Source organism: Giraffa tippelskirchi, chromosome 9 (assembly GCF_054371585.1).
Source record: "Giraffa tippelskirchi isolate mGirTip1 chromosome 9, T2T-mGirTip1v1.2.pri, whole genome shotgun sequence".
Classification (NCBI taxonomy): Eukaryota; Metazoa; Chordata; class Mammalia; order Artiodactyla; family Giraffidae; genus Giraffa; species Giraffa tippelskirchi.
Genome location: NC_137283.1, coordinates 133,123,761 through 133,133,609, shown reverse-complemented (window position 1 = coordinate 133,133,609; position 9,849 = coordinate 133,123,761). Strand labels below are relative to the sequence as shown.

General features: G+C 39.6%; 1 protein-coding gene across 2 annotated transcripts in view; it reads right to left on the bottom strand.

Annotated features, from left to right (window-relative positions):
* TMEM200A (transmembrane protein 200A) overlaps positions 1-9,849 on the bottom strand; it is an 80,174-nt gene that overhangs the window by 3,358 nt on the left and 66,967 nt on the right. The window lies entirely within an intron of this gene.

The following is a 9,849-nucleotide window of genomic DNA, read 5'->3' as shown; positions in this document are numbered from 1 at the left end:
TCTATTATTTTAAAGAAATGAAAACATCCAAAACACCTAACAGGCTCCAAACAAACCTTAGGTTTACAAATAGAATACATTCCATCAGCTCACAGTTCTAAGATTATTCTTGCAAAAGTCACCCATGAACTCTCAACTATCAAATTTAATTTCTCCTGCTTAATTCTCATCTTCCTGACTTCTCTGTTTCCATGATATAACCTGACCCCCCATTTCTTCAAACTCACTCTTGTCCAGCTTTTTTATGATACTGTGTCTTCATGGCTCTTCCCTGACCTCACTGACTATTTTGATTTTGGCTTATTTTTCCTCACCTAAAAGTAGACAAGCTTCCCCCAAGTGTCCTGCCTGTGGCCATCTTCTCTTTATGCTCTCCCTTGGCATTCATATTCCCTCCTACACCTTCGACTATTTCCTTAACACTAATGAGTCCCAGGTCTGTATTTTGAACTTTAGCCTGAGTTTTAGTTTCACACTTCCAGCTCCCCACTGGGGAACATATTTACGTACAATCATGCTCCTCCAGCAAAGTTGAGCTCCCCCTCCATCCCATACCACACAGAGGTGGACTCACCTTCCACCCTACCACTTGAGTTGTCTGACTTTTCAGTGGCCTCAGTTCTCGTGCTTGACTCTTCATAGTTATCTTTAAGTCCTCCTTTTCTTCTGCCTCTTCTAATCAGGTTCTAAATCCTAAAAATTTTCACTATAGAATGTTTCAATTCTACTCCTTCTTTCCAATCCTGCTCTTCCCAGCTTAGTGCTGTTCTTATTAACACTTACTAGACTATTATAATAATAGTCTCCCTACTGGTCTTCCAAACTCCATTTCTCTTCCTCCGCAATCAAGCTTAGATTAATTATCCAAAAATATGGTTCTGAAGTTGTTTAAAGAGTGGAAGAATAGATAAAATATTTCTCACTACTCACCAAAGTTTTAATCTGGGCTTTAAGACCCATGGAATTTAGCTTCATCTCCAACTACTCTCTTTCAGTTACGTAAAACTAAAACCCAACCATACTGCCTATACTCCATACAATGTTTCTGAGACTTCGTTAATAATGTTTCATCTGTCTAGATCCTCCTTTACCTGTTTCACATATTTCACATATTATCCTCTGGCTAATCTATAAAGCTAATTAATATTCCATTTCTTTATAAAGCCTTCTCTGGCTAAGCAAATCCCACATGAGTTCATGCCTCAGAGCATTTTAGCAAATTTTCTATGAAGCATCGGCCTACAGTGCAGGATACCCAGGTTCGATCCCTGGGTTGGGAAGATTCTCTGGAGAAGGAAATGGCAACCCACTCCAGTACTCTTGCCTGGAAAATGCCATAGATGGAGGAGCGTGGTAGGCTACAGTCCATGGCGTTGCAAAGAGTCAGACATGACTGAGCGACTTCACTTTACCATGTTCCAGTGTCTTAGTTCTTCCACTACTTGTGGTCAAATATCAAGTTTAACTCACATTTTTGTTACCAGAAATATTTGGTATAATACCTTACACATAGTTAGTGTCAAGAAATATTTGCTAAAATGCTCAGTATGGGAATAATACTTCTCCTGAGATTTCTGTATGACCACAGGACTACTATACTAACTTTCCTAGTTTAAAATTTGAACAAATGTAATGCCAAAACAAAAAAACAACACTTTGTGAGTTGGTAAAATATTTGTCATTACTTGTAATGAATAGTTCTCAAGCTGCCAAATCTGGCTCGTAGAAAACAGAGAATATTTTAAGACCTGCAAGGTCTCTTGCAAATTTCTACACGAGTTTCTTCATGGTATCAAATTCTGTCTTGTGAAGTCAAGCTCTCCTTTTGGATTTCTATTTATGATTTCTGAATTGTGTTTAAATAACATGGTGGTGGATGGTACCTACGGTTTTAGTTAGCTGAACAAGCTGGTGAATAAATCCAGCGTTCATTGGAATTATAGCTTGGATTAAAATAGTTGAATGTTGGAAGAACAAACCATAATCTAACCCACATCTCTAGCCTATGAAGTTTAGCAAAGTATGCACACTACAGTTGAGGACATCCACTAAACCTTGGGTAAAACAAAGCTGTGTCCATTTATGTTTTCTTAAACCGAATACCAGTTCGAGTGTTTGAAAAAAATGCTTAGATTAGATAGCAGCCATCTAACTCAGTTATTTCCATTTAGGAGGATAAGGATTTAGTCTGAAATCTGTCTGGATAGAATGAAAACAAGGGCAAAAGGCTTGCATCTGGATTAAAGGCAACCACGGTAAATTCCCACTCCATATACATTCCGAGTCCTCCCCAACTTGTTAAATCATTTTCTCCTTATGATGCCATTTTCTATTCCTAAGGTTGATAGAGGAAAAGGGGCTGGAAGAGAAAAAAGTATTTTGAGAAATACAGACGAGGAGAGGAAGGTGGAAAAGAGCAGTGAGGGACTGGGTTCTTTTAGGAAGAAGCAAAGCTGGTTAGACAGGACAGGAAGAAAAAGCACAGGCTGAATGACAGTGTGACTGAGAGGAGGAAAGATACCTGAAGGAGTAAGGAAATTAAGTCTAGAATGAGGGGAAAATAAGAGCTCACACAGTTTCTTCAGCCAGACCACCCTGACCAGCCAGACAGAGGCACCAAGACGCCCAAGGATTAGCAAGTTCAGGTTGGATGTCAATGTCCTCCCTCAATTCCATTCAAAACAATTCAACACTAAGTGAGCCTCTTTCAGGACTCAGAGCCCCAAACTGACCCTCAAGGAAAAGCAAAAATATGCACACTCAATCACTGCTTCAAAGAGCTTGAAAGCTAATGAAGGGGCTGGTATATTTACCTAGAACAGAATGTGGTAACCCCTAGAATAAAAGTTTCAATCAGGCAGGACTTTTACAGCAGACTTCATGCAGAAGAGAGCATTCTAACATTCATCAGAGTAAAAAAAGCAAGTGAATGGCATTTCAAATAAGGTCAAGAAAGAAAGGCTGAGGAATAGAGCTCTTGCCAGCCTTAGCGCACAGCACAGCACCAAGGAAGGGAACCAGGCTGGGCTAGAGAGACACGGAGGGCCAGGTCTTGGAAGGTAGCAACAGTCATTCCCAAATGCTTCAATGCTAGACTCACTCTCAGTGGAGTTAGAGGAAGATGCAAAATACATTTGTCGTCATCTTAGGAAAATTAATCTCAACTTGTACATGAGGGGTTGATATTGGAAAATCACATGAGGATGCCAAAGGCAGTTTTACAATAAGAAACCTAGTGAAACTATAAAATCTAGAAGCAGTGAATACACAGGCTTCAGCAGCTTCAAACTGCACTGTCAACTTGATCCAAAGTATTCAGTATGTGCAAAATAGCCTAAGTCTACTTGTTTATTTACTCTGCAAAGCTACATCTCCTCTATTCTATATTTTACCACTTTTTGTTAATTTTGCTGGAGATGAAGGGATGGGAGAATAGGGATCCTGTAAACTACAGTCTTCTTACCATAACAAATCATAGCATCCTTCTAAGTTTTAATAATAATAATAGTAATAATAGGTAACACACTGGTCACAGTCAGGCACCATTCCAAGTGTTTTGGTATAAGAACATACTTATTATCACAGCAGTTCTGGAAATGGACACAATCATTATGATCTCTATTTTGCAGATGAGAAAACTAAGGCTCAGAGAGTCTAGGTAGGTTGCCTAAGGTCGCATGGCTCAGAGGTGGCTACAAAGCCTGTGCTCTTACAGAATTTGAGATGTCATGCGCTTCCACATTTGCTTTCACTTGAGGTCTTCTTTACCCACCTATTTTTTTAATTTTGATTCCTGTTTCTATCAGAACACCAGACCCTAAAGAATGCTTTGTACCTTTAGAACAGTGATTACACGCTCAGTTGCTCAGTTGTGTCTGACTCTTTGCAATTCCATGGACAGCCGACCAGGCTCCTCTGTCCATGGAATTTTCCAGGCAAGAATGCTGGAATGGGTTGCCATAGCCTTCTCCAGGGGATCTTCCCAATCCAGGGATGGAACTGCATCTCCTGCAATGGCAGGATTCTTTACCACTATGCCACCTAGGAAGCCCTCTTTAGAATGGTGACTATGAACCAACTGACTTCCATTTCCATTTTTATTGGGAGTAGATGAGAGTGAAGGCGTGTCCTTGGGTAAGCATTGACCTCTCACATCCGTCTAGATCCCTTTCAGCCTATGAAGTCGCAGACTCAGAACAAACCAGTCACCACCCCAACTCTCCTCCTTTCTCCACCACCCTGGATAGAGTAGGGCTGGGACTTATTTTCTCAAAGATCCAAGTGAAGAAGTTTTCTACACTGAATTTCCCTTTGTTAACCTGGGCACAGAGTTTTTGTTTATCCATCTCTCTGGATCCAAGGCTTCACCCAAGCTTCTGAAACTTGAATTACACCCTGTGGTATTCCACTGGAGACCTCCTCCGAAGTGGGCATTTTTAATTTACATAGATATTCATTCATGTAATTGGTAAAAAATGGTATCTGGTACTATAGTAGATATAGGACTCAAAATATGCATCCTGGCCTGAAGAATATAATAATTAGCAGCTATTTTTTAGGCAGTCATTCAACTAGTTATAAATAAGTCTAACAAGAGAGTCAACTACACTCGGTGGTTCCATATTCTCCCAAGAGATATGATTTTTTTGAAATGACAAGCTGACAGATATTCTTCTGTAAATAACCCAAAACAACAACAACAAAAAATTAGTTTGGATTAACTTTTAGCTATATATCAATTACCCTATTTTTCATGCTCAGTGGTCATAAATCAGTTACAATTTTGCTAACAAAATTGCTAGCTATCAGGATCAGCAGCTTCAATTTCACATAACTTGCTTGCTTCTTCACTGTGCATACCAGGATGTTATTGGGCCATGTCCAGGCCTTTGCGATCATACCCATTCATTGCAGATCTCAGAAATCATCAGTAGGAATTCAGTCTTATTGGCTACCTTTCTGGCTAGACATGCAGACTCTTGCATTGTTTCAGGGACTCTATTACCATCTACTCATCACCTCGAGCTCATATCCCCTCCATATCATTTTTATTCTACCCATCTCAGCCAAAAGCTCTTTCTCCTTGACAATGAAGATTTCTGCCTGTGTGTTACATATCAACACTATACCATCTCATCTAACCGTCAGATTTATCCTCTCTTATTCTTGCTCTGATTGTAATTCTGAAATCCTTACTTTTGTTGTCCTTTACTTTTTTTTTTTTACAAGTTTAAGTACATCCTAGCATTAGCTGTTCATAGCCCTAATCCAGTTTTTAATATACAGAGCCTCATGGAAGTTTATTCCTGTACACTTAAGTTTTCTGCTAACCACACTGACCTACTATTTTGACCACACATGAGCCTACTATCCACCAGACATGATTCTAGATGCATTCACATGCTTATATCTGAGGTAATGGTAAGTAACTAGATTTGTAGAGTTAAAAGCTTTAGAGGACTCTGAATCTAGACATTCCTTCTAGCCAACTAAGAACCAAGAATGCTGTCTAAGATCCAACAATGAAGTAGCAGAAAATAAGACTGGAATTCAAGTTTTCCAACTCCCAGTCCAATGTTCATTCTTGGTTAGACATCCTTTTTTCTATTATTTTTCGTGCTATCTTCCAATGCCTCACACAGTGTCTAGAATGTAAAAAGTGTTCAGCAAGTTTATCTGTTGACTGTGAACTGCCTTGATGAAAGCTTAAATACAACTGAAATATGCTAGGTACTAGGGACACAAAGATAATAACACTCAGTCCCTGATTTCAAAGAGTATGGAGTCCAGCAGGAACACAAAGTATATATTTAAAATTGAATGAATGAACAGCTCTGATGGAGTTACAGCAGAATGCTCTTCCATACTACCTGGAGGAATTAGGGAGGCTTCCAAGAAGCAGCAGCAGGTCATGGACACCTGGTGCATCAGGAGGAGTTTGCCACACAGATTCAAAGTCATCATTATTTCTCACTGTTTCACAGGGGTCCTTGCTCCATGGTTTTTCTTCATCTTCTCAGCTGAAGTCTGCCTATTATTTTAAATATACTTGATATCGCCTTACTTTTTGTTTGAATTTTATTCTTATCTCAAGGTTTAACAAGTTGCCAGACGGTGCGGCTATCTGCCAAAGGGAAGTAAAAATTAATCTATGCCTTCAGGACCAAACAAAAGCATTATATAAAAATCCCATGTGGTATCCACAAATGTGACAGATGGAAATATTTTCTGTTCAAGCTAGAACAGTTTTAGGACTTTCTTCCCTGTAGAGACATTTGAAACTTTTTGAGAAGAGTATTTCTAATCTACATACTTCCCAGAGTTGAAAGAGAAAATGCCTATGGGTGACTTATAGCTCAATCATATAAAAGTTTAAAAAATAAGGATAGATTAGAAATTATTTTTTAATGTGTAGCATAATGGTTTTGCACATGGGCCTTGAAATCAGAAAGACAAGAGTTCACACCCTTGCTTCATCACTTGATAGCCATGCAACTTTGGACATGTTATTTTAAACTTTTCTTACGTTGGTTCCTCCGTGTGTAAAATGACAAAACCTGTCCTGAATACAGAGGATACAGTACACTGGTGGCAGAAGACCTGAGGGAACTTGAATCCCTACATATCGGTTAACAACTCTCCTTGAAAAACTGGTTCATCTTCTTGGAGCCTCAGTTTCCTTGCCTGTAAAGTGAAGATAATACTGATAGGGTTGTTAATAGGCAGAGGAAATAATACAGCTCAGTGTCTGGGAGCTAAGGTCTACATCAGAGAGAGCATCTGTGTCTGACTTTAAGATCTTAGGGATAAAGCTAAGTTTTATACACGCACACACACACACACACACACACTTACACATGCATAGGCTTCCCTGGTGGCTCAGATGGTAAAAAAAATCTGTCTGCAATGTGGGAGACCTGGGTTCGATCCCTGGGTTGGGAAGATGCCCTGGAGGAGGGTATGGCAACCACTTCCAGTATTCTTGCCTGGAGAATCCCCATGGACAGAGGAGCCTGGCAGGCTACAGTTGCAAAGAGTTGCAAAGAGTTGGACACAGCTGAGAGACTAAGCACAGCATATTTATATGGAACAACAGACTGGTTCCAAATAGGAAAAGGAGTGTGTCAAGGCTGTATATTGCCACCCTGCTTATTTAACTTATATGCAGAGTACATCATGAGAAACGCTGGGCTGGAAGAAACACAAGCTGGAATCAAGATTGCTGGGAGAAATAGCAATAACCTCAGATATGCAGATGACACCACCCTTATGGCAGAAAGTGAAGAAGAACTAAAGAGCCTCTTGATGAAAGTGAAAGAGGAGAGTGAAAAAGTTGGGTTAAAGCTCAACATTCAGAAAACTAAGATCATGGCATCTGGTCCCATCACTTCATGGGAAATAGATGGGGAAACAGTGGAAACAGTGTCAGACTTTATTTTTGGGGACTCCAAAATCACTGCTGATGGTGACTGCAGCCATGAAATTAAAAGACGCTTACTCCTTGGAAGGAAAGTTATGACCAAACTAGGCAGCATATTAAAAAGCAGAGACATTACTTTGCCAATAAAGGTCCATCTAGTCAAGGCTATGGTTTTTCCAGTGGTCATGTATGGATGTGAGATTTGCACTATAAAGAAAGCTGAGTGCTGAAGAATTGATGCTTTTGAACCGCGGTGTTGGAGAAGACTCTTGAGAGTCCCTTGGACTGCAAGAAGATCCAAAAAGTCCATCCTAAAGAAGATCAGTTCTGGGTGTTCATTAGAAGGTCTGATGTTGAAGCTGAAACTCCAATACTCTGGCCACCAGATGTGAAGTGTTGACTCATTGGAAAAGATCCTAATGCTGGGAAGGATTGGGGGCAGGAAGAGAAGGGGACGACAGAGGATGAGATGGCTGGATGGCATCACCGACTCAATGCGCATGGGTTTGGGTAGACTGTGGGAGTTGGTGTTGGACAGGGAGGCCTGGCGTGCTGCGATTCATGGGGTCACAAAGAGTCGGACACAACTGAGCGACTGAACTGAATATATATATATATATATATATATATATATATATATATATATATATGTAAACTGTCCACTATAGTGTTGTTTAAACTCATTGTTCAATATTATCAACCCTTTCTTTGCTCGGGTAGGCAAACTGAAAGCATATTTTAATATATTGAGTTAAATAGTTAGTGATGGGTCACTGTACATGGGAAGGAAATTATGACTGCAAGTTTGTTCTGGGATTTACAGTCAAAAACTATCTGAGTGGAGTCTGCGTATTTTAGTGGCAGAAGCATTAATAATTTGGTAGTTGCAAGAAGAGTTGAATGTATATAAGAGAGAGATAGGTGGGAAATATACTACCAAAAGAATAAAGCATGATTTCCTTTTTCAATTCATTCTATTTGTTGAGATTTAGAGATATGTCTCTGTCAAAAAATAATATTAGCAATAATAAAAACAAAGTAGACAAACCCAAGCCAGTTCATCTGATATTTTTACTTATTTTAATGATGCAATTAAAACAAATGCCTGAGTAATCTGATCAATTCTGCAAGCACCATTCTGTTTCCACTGGGACACCTGAACATAAAACTGATTGAAAATGAAGAATATAAGTTGGGAATATGAGAACTAGGGAAGATATTGATAGAAAGCGAAAATTTAAGAAATGTGAATTTTGTGACAAGAAGTTTAAGCTATGATTTTATGTACATTCTGAAGACCTTTGCTGGTCTGCCCTGGAGAGAATGGTTTCTTTATACTTACTATAGTTCAACTTCCACATGAATGCTGGAACTAAGGGGATATACAGAATTTTTTATAATTATCAACACGATACCCAGCTATTAAAGATAAAATGTCACTTTATGGTCAAGTACCCTCTAAACATACAGAAAATGCTAAGGATGTAGAATGCACTTGGAAATCTATATATATTCTTTGTTACTGATGTTTCCATAACCTGCCAGCCTGACAAACTATAAAATATGGGCCTAAACCAATTATGAGCTGTCAAACAATGACATGGAACAATTTTCTCCAAGGGCTACAAGCCAGGAAGCCGACAGAAGACAAAAATCTTCAGGAGGCCAAATAACAGCCCCATAATGAGTTGTTTTGTAAAACCCTGCAGAGAGCCAGTGGGAGATATTTTCTGCAGGAACAGAAGAAATCAGAACCTATTTTCCCCCAAGTTGAAATATACTTCTCACCCTGGACCCCAGTTCTTCAAATCTGAATAAGTTTTTACGTGGATTGTAATGACCCATGTTCACTGCATTTCCTGGCAGGTGTGGACTTGGAATTGGTGTAAAGAAGCTATCGCTAAAGAAGTCACAAACTTACTAAGGTGCATGAAATTAGGTGAGATACTCCTGGAAAAAGAGCTGAAGTATCTAAATCACAAACTGGACCTTTTATATGGTTTCCTCCTCTGCAGGAAAGCATACCTGGTAACTTCACTTACAGGTAGCATGACCATGTTTTTGAAGACAGTTTTGGAAAGTGAGACTCTCTCTCTGCTACGTCGCTTCAGTCGTGTCCAACTCTGTGCGACCCTATAGACGGCAGCACACCAGGCTGCCCAGTCCCTGGGATTCTCCAGGCAAGAACACCAGAGTGGGTTGACATTTCCTTCTCCAAGTGAGACTCTAAGTATTAGCAATGTCCTTTCCGGTGATTTTAAATGCCTGGAAAATCCAAACATGGGCTGATATTCCTATGGGATGAGGGGAAAAGCAAGAGTGCACTAGGAAGTTTCAATTCCAGTTGCTCCACTTTGAAGCCAGTATCTTGTATACATCTATCAGCTTTGTGTGTGACACAGCTGTGCCAATACCATTAATAAGGCAAA